Source organism: Oncorhynchus mykiss, chromosome 4 (genome assembly GCF_057628025.1).
Source record: "Oncorhynchus mykiss isolate SJ-2025 chromosome 4, ASM5762802v1, whole genome shotgun sequence".
NCBI lineage: Eukaryota > Metazoa > Chordata > Actinopteri > Salmoniformes > Salmonidae > Oncorhynchus > Oncorhynchus mykiss.
Window position 1 is genome coordinate 68582697 of NC_143025.1, and position 9492 is coordinate 68592188.

Consider the following 9492-nt stretch of genomic DNA (forward strand, 5'->3'; position numbering starts at 1 on the left):
AGACCACTTCCAGGTATAGGCAACAAGCGGATTGCCACCGGACCCCTGCTCCATGCTATCGGCTCGGGCAGAGAGCATGGCTTTCCACCCGGGACCTGCCCCTCTGGGTGGAGTCCCATATACTTTCCCCCCATTTAATCGGCCTGTCCCCCATCTCTAGAGTCATTAGCGTCACTGCTGTTTGTCTTTTGTTACCCCATACCCTCCGTATTCACCCTACTTTCCATGCGTCTAGGATTAAGCCTGTGTCTCCCCCTTCTTCTGTTTCCAGGCCCAGCCCTCCTCCCCGTGTCATTGATGGCCATTTTCCAAGCTGTTTAAAGGGATAGTCAAGTTAGTGTATGTAAACTTCTGACCCATTGGAATTGTGATACAGTGAATTATAAGTGAAATAATCTGTCTGTAAACAATTGTTGGAAAAATTACTTGCACAAAGTAGATGTCTTAACCGACTTGCCAAAGCTATAGTTTGTGAACAAGAAATTTGTGGAGTGGTTGAAAATGAGTTTTAATGACTCCAACCTGAGTGTATGTAAACTTCCGACTTCAACTGTAGCTGTTGACTTCATCACAGACCTTCCTGAATACTCTGGTAACACCACCATTCTTGTCATAGTAGACCGTTTTTCAAAAATGTGTCTGGTTCCTCTTCCTCATTTGCCATGGAATTGGCAGAGTGTATGTTCCAGCAGATGTTCTGTCTGTATGGGATTCCAGAGGACATCATCTCTGACCGCGGGCCCCAGTTTGTCTCCCGGGTGTGACGAGCCTTCTGTGACCGACTGGAGGTCGCCTTCAGCCTCTCCTCCGGGTACCACCCCCAGACCAATGGGCAGACGGAACACCTGAACCAATAAATAGGGAAGTACCTTCGCCAACAATGTTCTGCCTCGCCACACGACTGGAGCCGGTATATGGCCTGGGCCGAATACGCTCAGAAATCACCCATGCACTCATCCCTCCGCCTTACTCCGTTTCAGTGTGTCCTTGGTTAACAACCCCCCATATTTCCCTGGGAGGTGGAGCCTGGTACTGTCCCAGCTGTCGACGACTGGTTTCGGCGTAGTGAGTGTGTATGGGAGACCGCTCACCGGCATCTGCAGGAAGCCTCTAATAGACAGAAATGCATTGCCAACATATGCCGCCGACCTACGCCACTCTTTCACCCTGGACAGCGTGTGTGGCTCTCTACCAGAGACATCCGGTCTGAATACTTATTTGCATAAGCTATTTCTGTTTTGATCCGTAATACATTTGCAAAAATGTCTAAACCTGTTTTCGCTTTGCATTATGGGGTATTGTGTGTAGATTGATGAGGACATTTTTTTATTTAATCCATTTTAGAATAAGGCTGTAAGCTAACAAAATGTGGAAAAAGTCAATGGGTCTGAATACTTTCCGAATATACTGTACTGTAGGCCTACTCATAGAATTCCATGGAAAAGCCACTTATCAGATCACCAGTCCTATGCAGCAGGTCTGTCTGGCCCTGCACCATGCTTAAACGTACATGTCATATTCTGGTGTAAAAACTGTAAGATGATGTGACTTCTGTAAAGCAAACAAATTAGACTTATTAAGCCTGAGCTCCCGCTTGCTAAACTGTATGTGAACTCTCACAGAACAACTTCTTAAATCACTAACAATTCACCCTGCCTGCTGATACCCTACATGATCTATATCCTTTGCATGAGCTTTGGAAGGAATGCATGTCTGTCATAAACCATTTTTCACAATGTTAATTTGGTGGAGCCCAGAGAGGCAAGTATTAGGACAAAGTCAACAATGTCTCAATAACAACGCAGAGTAAGCTGGTGGGGACAGGGCGCTCTAGCTGAACATTCCCAGCATGTGTTTTTGTGTGGGACTGACTGACTTTTGGCACGGGCTGGGAAACCTTTGGCTAACCACCCACTGTTCAACTGGTTTACAATAAGCAGGGTCCTACTTTGCACTGCCCAGTGCCCATTTCAGATTTGTGCTGAGGTTATGTTTTGCCAATAGACTGAATCATTGACAGTTCGGATATTTTTCTGTTGACCCTCGTCTGTTAAACTGTCTCTTTTTATTATTTTGATTACAGATTGGTCTTGACTTCACACCTTGGTATGCCCCCACTTTTCAGGATAGATAGGAGCAGTTGACTGTTTTCAACAAGCAAATACAAATGTACAAGGAGCTTTGCCAGTGTGAGTTCATCGTGGATAGTGCCTTGATCCATATTGCTATGTGTACTAGACACACCATTACATGAATGTTATCGGATTGTGGGCAAGTGCAATGAGCAGTGTGCTTGGCAGGGATAAGAACAGGCTTTGCATGGAATGTCTCACTGTAACTGGATATTACGGAGCGTTATTATTTGTCACCAGTATATTTCTCCTGACCGTTTCTTGTTGTGTAACCAAAGTTGAGGGCATTTCCTCTGTGACGCAGGAACATCCATTCCCAATCAGCTGCAAAGGTCACCATAGATACTCTGAAAGAACAGTGTGGGTGTATTAAAATCAGGATTGCATAAGAGGACTGACTGCCTGACTGCTGAAGTGATGAATGTGTTTTTAGAAGGCCTTCTAAAAACACTCGTGCTTCGATGCACAACTTTGCAGGGAAACCATCAGTGGCCGTGGAAGAAGTGCAGGCAGGGTACTTCTTCTTCTTCTCTCCAGCTGTCTCTGCAGGAATGAACAGGTGAGCGATAGTTGTTCATTAACCTGCAGTAATCCAGTAATCTCTCAGTACTGTATGTCCTCATTGTCATAGAAATCCCTTACCTTTTCTAACCCCTTGATCTTTGAATATGCATAAAAAACTCTTGTTTCAAGTTTTAAAGAATGGTTAAAGGCTGCTTTCACTTTGCCAAATGCTGTGTGCATTTTCTGCAAAACATAAAACTCTGAAATGGCCTTATGGTGTGATAAAACCAGACATGATTTTTGATAGTTACCGTTGAGTCCCCTCATAATGACTGTGTTGTTACTGTGTTGTAACAGAGAGCCAAAACTGATTCCATTGGAACACCTGTGTCTGGAGACAGACTCTCTTGTCTTGGAAGCAGAAAAACATGTGGGTTATCATCATTTGGAGTGCAACACTATGGAAAGCAGCAACCTGGTTGTTTTGAATCGTTAAACGTATTATATATCTCCCCTCTCCAGTACAGGAATGAACCTAAGAACACACTGCTTGTCTGTGAGTGCATTGCTCAAGTCAATGGAATCACACCTCAAATGGTTATTCATGCCAGCACAGAGAATGCCCTCCGATTGTTCCTTGGGTCACACACATCACACTAAATGTATAGGTCTAATTCTTGGCTTTTTGTAAATGAATTCATATTGTGTTCTCTCATGCTGTATCTCTGAAAATGAAATTGTGAAATAAAATGGAGACTGGTGTTTGTGCATGTTGATGGACCCTTGTATGTATAATTGAAGTGACATTTAATTCAGGTTCATACCAGATGGGCCTTTTGTTCCTCTGGTTCATAGGTTTATTTTTATTTAACCTTTATTTAACTAGGCAAGTCAGTTAAGAACACATTATTTACAATGACAGCCTACCCCGGCCAAACCCTAATGACGCTGGGCCAATTCAAATCAAATTTTATTGGTCACATACACGTGATTAGCAGATGTTATTGCGGGTGTAGTGAACTGCTTGTGCTTCTAGCTCTGACAGTGCAGTAATATCTAACAAATGCCAAGATGCCGTGCCTTGACCGCTGCGCCACTCGGGAGCCCAGTCTGATGTCCTTGAGATAGAAGCTGTTTTTCAGTCTCTCGGTCCCAGCTTTGATGCACCTGTACTGACCTCGCCTTCTGGATGACAGCAAGGTGAACATGCAGTGGCTCAGGTGGTTGATGTCCTTGATGATCTTTTTGGCCTTCCTGTGACATTGGGTGCTGGAGGGTCGGTAGTTTTCCCCCGGTAATGCTTTGGGCAGACCGCACCACCCTCTGGAGAGCCTTGCGGTTGCGGTCAGTGCAGTTGCTGTACCAGGTGGTGATACAGCCAGACAGGATGCTTTCAATTGTGCATCTGTAAAAGTTTGTGAGGGTTGATGAGGCTCTGTTGCACCTTCTTCACCACACTGTCTGTCTGTGTGGTCCATTTCAGTTTGTCAGTAATGTGTACGCCAAGGAACTTGAAGCTTTCCACCTTCTCTACTGCGGTCCCGTCAATGTAGATAGGTGGGTGCACCCTCTGCTGTTTCCTGAAGTCCACGATCATCTCCTTTGTTTTGTTGACGTTGAGTGAGAGGTTATATTCCTGGCACCACACTCCCAGAGCCCTCACCTCCTCCCTGTAGGCTGTCTCATCATCGTTGGTAATTAAGCATCCTACTGTTGCAAACTTGATGATTGAGTTGGAGGCGGGGAGTACAGGAGGGGGCTGAGCACGCATCCTTGTGGGGCCCCAGTGTTGAGGATCAGCGGAGTGGAGGTGATGTTTCCTACCGTCACCACCTGGAGGCGGCCCATCAGGAAGTCCAGGACCTAGTTGCACAGGGCGGGGTTCAGACCCAGGGCCATGAGCTTAATGATGTGCTTGGAGGGTACTATGGTGTTGAATGCTGAGCTATAGTCACTAAACAGCATTCTTACATATGGAATCCTCTTGTCCAGATGGGATCGGGCAGTGTGCAGAGTGATGGCGATTGCATCGTCTGTGGATCTATTGGGGCGGTAAGCAAATTGAAGTGGGTCTAGGGTGGCAGGTAAGGTAGAGGTGATATAATTCTTGGCCTCTCTCTCAAAGCACTTCATGATGACAGAGGTGAGTGCTACAGGGCGATAGTCATTAAGTTCAGTCACCTTTGCCTTCTTGGGTACAGGAACAATGGTGGCCATCTTGAAGCATGTGGGGACAGCAGACTGGGATAGGGAGAGATTGAATATTCCCGTGAACACACCAGTCAGCTGTGCACCGCCCTATGGGACTCCCAATTACGGCCTAATGTGATTCAGCCTGGATTCTATTCAGGGACTGTAGTGACGCCGCTTGCACTGAGACGCAGTGCCTTAGACCGCTGCGCCACTCGGGCCAAGGTGGGTCTTTTGTTCCTCTGGTCATACCAGGTGGCCCTTGAAAAATATAAAAATGTCACTATCCATGAGTTTTTATTATTAGCCATCACATGGTTTCAATTTGAGCAGAATTTTAAAGACCACGTTCATGGTGGGAAAAACATGTCATAGCATAATCCAGAAATCCTGACAGTCAGCAGACACTAACATCAATGTCTATGGTCACACATAAAATCAGCAATCAATGGCTATGACAATGGCAATGCTTATGTCTTTGCGCCTGGTATTTGGTGACATGTCCTGCTGTCCAAAACGGACCGTTGCTCCGGAGTCTCTGCCCGGGAGTGACTTGAAGTCGCAGACCATTTGCAAATGACAGTCAAAATGTATCTTCTCTGTTCATTCCCATAACCAAGCTTTCTAACACCACTGTAGCAGTGGTAATTTCGGCATGTAAATGTTGGTGGGGCAAACTCAACATTTTTTTTAGATGCATGCCAGCAAAGCCACTACACAACAAAACACACAAAAAAATGAATTGCTGTAACGGTGAAAAACGGTGCCCAAAAACTTAAGCCCTACAGTACAAAATGCTCTCCCGACAGTGGAGCTTTCCTTTCAGCACCATGGAGTGACTCCTTCCTACGGCTACACCTGGCCATCAGCAGAGCCTCGTCTGGCAGCGAAACAGTTCATTCAGCCTCATTTACTGCTTAAAAAAAAAATAATAGCTGATATGCCTGACTTGCAGAAACAAATGTGGTTTCTACTGACTACTTGTGGATAAGTCGATAAGAATCACATTCTCCTTCAATAATAATGAAGGCCAACATAGTGTTTTGACTTTTGCACCATACACAAACATTAGTACATTTATGTTGAGTAAATTCATAAAGTTTGTTTTTGTATCATTAACACTTAGCTCCAAGTATAAGCAAGTGCACGCAAACGTGCTGCGACGAGGTAGGCCTATTCGTTCTGCACTTTCAAAATGGACACAGACAGAAATTCTGATAGATGTTGGTGCAGAAGATTCAGCAAGCTGTTGAGGCCTTAACTTTACTCTTCTTTGAGTCAGCACGGAGGAGGAGAGAGACGCAGATAGCCGACCATTTGAAATATTTTATCAGGCCTATGTGGTTTAAAAGGGACGGAAAATATGATCCACTTTTAAAGACAATATACCGACCCACAGACAAACAAAACAACCCTTGCTATATCAACTGGAATTACATGGGTCATATTACTGAACTTTTTGTTGAAAACATATATTTGAATGTGAAGAGACTGTCACATGGTAACAGACCCAACAACGTTATATAGTATCCCCTCCTCATGAAGAAAATCACATGAGCTAATTATAACATAAAGCAAGCAAAACAATTAAATCCTTCCAACACTGCCTAAATCTATCAATGCAACACAGTACTAATGAGATAGACCTATATAAGCAATAGGCCTATAACAATTGAGATGTACAAACTATGCCATGAGGGAACAATGAGCGGATTAGAGGCAAGCCGTAATTTCGAGGAGCAAGTTAAGACGGACGTAGTCAATATAACTATTTGTTCAGGACTTTTGAAATGTACAGCGACAGAATTCAGAACATGGGTCGCTCTTAGTTTTATCCCTGTACACCAAGTCAGAACAATATATAATGGGGGCAAATGAGCAGACAATGAAAGCTTTTACAATATTAGATGATGACATTTCTCTAAAATAGGCTTTGGGCTACATGTGCACCACTTATTCAGAACAGTAGGCAAAGTTCTGAGGGGGAGAGGGACCAAATTATTTGGGTGAGACACATGGGCTACTAATAGTTTACTACACAACATCCACTTAGTATTAATTTCTTAGCTACAGTATGCATATCTCCCTGGTATATTAAATCATGTATGTAGCAGCATACAATACATTTTTTGGATTGTGCTATGCTCACTTGAACAGGAAGGTGGCACGGCGGTCCTTCTTGTGGGCAAATTTTGTCATCAAAGTCTAGCATTCTGTCACGTTCGTCATAACGAGGAGACCAGCGTGATAAGCGCAGCGTGATAAGAATACATACTTTTTTAAATTAAGAATAAACACTGAACAAACTAAACAAAACGACCGTGACGCTACGTGACACGAGAACTGACATGCAACTACAAATAGACAATAACCCACAAAACCAACATGGAAAATGGCAACCTAAATAGGATCCCCAATCAGAGACAACGACAAACAGCTGCCTCTGATTGGGAACCAATTCAGGCCACCATAGACCTATATATATCTAGACAAACCAAAACCTCATAGATGTACAAAAAACCCTAGACAAGGTAACACCTAGAAAATACAAAAACTAAACCAACCACCCTTGTCACACCCTGACCTAACCAAAATAATAAAGAAAACAAAGATAACTAAGGTCAGGGCGTGACACATTCTCTGGATTCGTGGTGCTTTCATGACATCTGGGAAATATGGAAAAAAAATCATGATGTCGGTGATCTTCAGGTTGGAGCTCTAGAAAGAGGCCTGATTTCCCGACTTGGAATTCTGAGTTGGATGACCATTCAAAACCTATTTTCTCAGTCGGAGCTCATTTTTTTCTGAGTTCCCAGTTGTTTTGAACTCACTGAAGTCTGAGATTTCCCAATTCCGAGTTTCCAGTTGTTTTGAAAGCGATAGAAGTCATGCTGGATTGACAGAATTCTCAATGTATTCAGCCTTTTCTGGCCCATGGTGTTGTGTGTGAATGTTTATCCTCTTAAGCGATAGATGTTTTAAATCCTTAAATCCAGACTTGGACCACACACCCTCTCCACCAAATAGCAGGCAGAGGACGCAAAATAGTGATTGCTTTGCAACGCTTGCAGTTAGCCACTGATTCCTTCCAATCCACTCATTGTTGAAGTTGTGATTTCTGACTTCTTGTGTAATGTTTATGTCCAATGTCCGGTGAGCACCGATACGTTTTATCTATAATTTCTCTTCATATAAAAAGGGTTATAAATGATTTTCCAGTAGATTGTTGATATAATTCATGACTGCTTGTCAAGCTTGCTAGCTAAGATTTTGAAAGTATGATGTTGGCATGATCAGTCCAATCAACGCTATGGTAGATATAACGTGATTTCACATAATTGTATCTGTTGGTCAATGATCTTTATCTGTTGGACAATGAGCCTTCTTGGATGGGGACTTTGAATGTAAATCTATGGCAGCACCTAAGGGGGCTTGAATTGCTTAGCTCGCCCTGTAGATTCTGTGGTGACGTAGTGTCCACATGAGTGATAGAACACTCAACCAATCACTGCGCAATTAGAGAAGATTACAAACACATATGCGTTGTATTTTCTGATGGCTGCCCCTCAACCACAAAAAGCACTGAGCTAGGCTGAAACACCTGCATTTTGGACCTGCCTTATTCAAGAAAGCAAAAAAGAGACCACGTTTGTATGCAGCTTTATTAACTCAATATACAGTGCATTCTGAAAGTATTCATACCCCTTGTCTTTTCCAAATGTTGTTACATTACAGCCTTATTCTGAAATGTATTACTTTTTTTTATGGTTAATCAATCTACACACAATACCCCATAATTACAAAGCAAAAACCGTTTAAAAAAATAAATACAAATAAAACAGAAATAACTTATTTACATAATTATTCAGACCCTTTGCTATGAGACTCGAAATTGAGCTCAGGTGCATCCTGTTTCCATTGATCATCCTTGAGATGTTTTTACAACTTGATTGCCATCTACCTTGGGTAAATTCAATTGATTGGACATGATTTGGAAAGGCACACACCTGTCTATCTAAGGTCCCACAGTTGACAGTGCAGGTCAGAGCAAAAACCATGCCATGAGGTCGAAGGAATTGTCCGTAGAGCTCCGAGACAGGAACGTGTCGAGGCAAAGATCTGGGAAATGGTACCAAATCATTCCTGCAGCATTGAAAGTTCCAAAGAACACAGAGTCCTCCATCCTTCTTAAATGGAAGAAGTTTGGAACCACCAAGACTCGTCCTAGAGCTACCCGCCAGGCCAAACTGAGCAATCAGGGGACATAGGCCTTGGTCAGGGCCTAAGGCCTATGTCCCCTGATTGCTCAGTTTGGCCTGGCGGGTAGCTCTAGGACCAAGAACCTGATGTTCAGTCTGACAGAGCTTCAGAGTTCCTCTGTGGAGATGGGAGAACCTTCCAGAAGGACAACCATCTCTGCAGCACTCCACCAATCAGGCCTTTATATTAGAGTGGCAGACGGAAGCCACTCCTCAGTAAAAGGCACATGGCAGCCCGCTTGGAGTTTGCTAAAAGGCACCTAAAGAACTCTCAGACAATGAGAAACAAGATTCTGTGGCCTGACGAAACCAAGATTTAACTCTTTGGCCTGAATGCCAAGCGTCACGTCTGGAGGAAACCTGGCACTATCCCTATGGTGAAGCATGGTGGTGGCATCATCATGCTG

At 43.7% G+C, this 9492-nt stretch overlaps 1 long non-coding RNA gene across 1 annotated transcript; it reads left to right on the plus strand.

Annotated features, from left to right (window-relative positions):
- The first annotated feature begins 2436 nt into the window (after positions 1 to 2436).
- LOC149984114 (uncharacterized) lies at positions 2437 to 3410 on the plus strand. The gene is made up of 2 exons (XR_016495549.1): positions 2437 to 2691; positions 2994 to 3410. It is a non-coding gene; the product is annotated as an uncharacterized LOC149984114 (long non-coding RNA).
- Positions 3411 to 9492: the final 6082 nt, after the last annotated feature.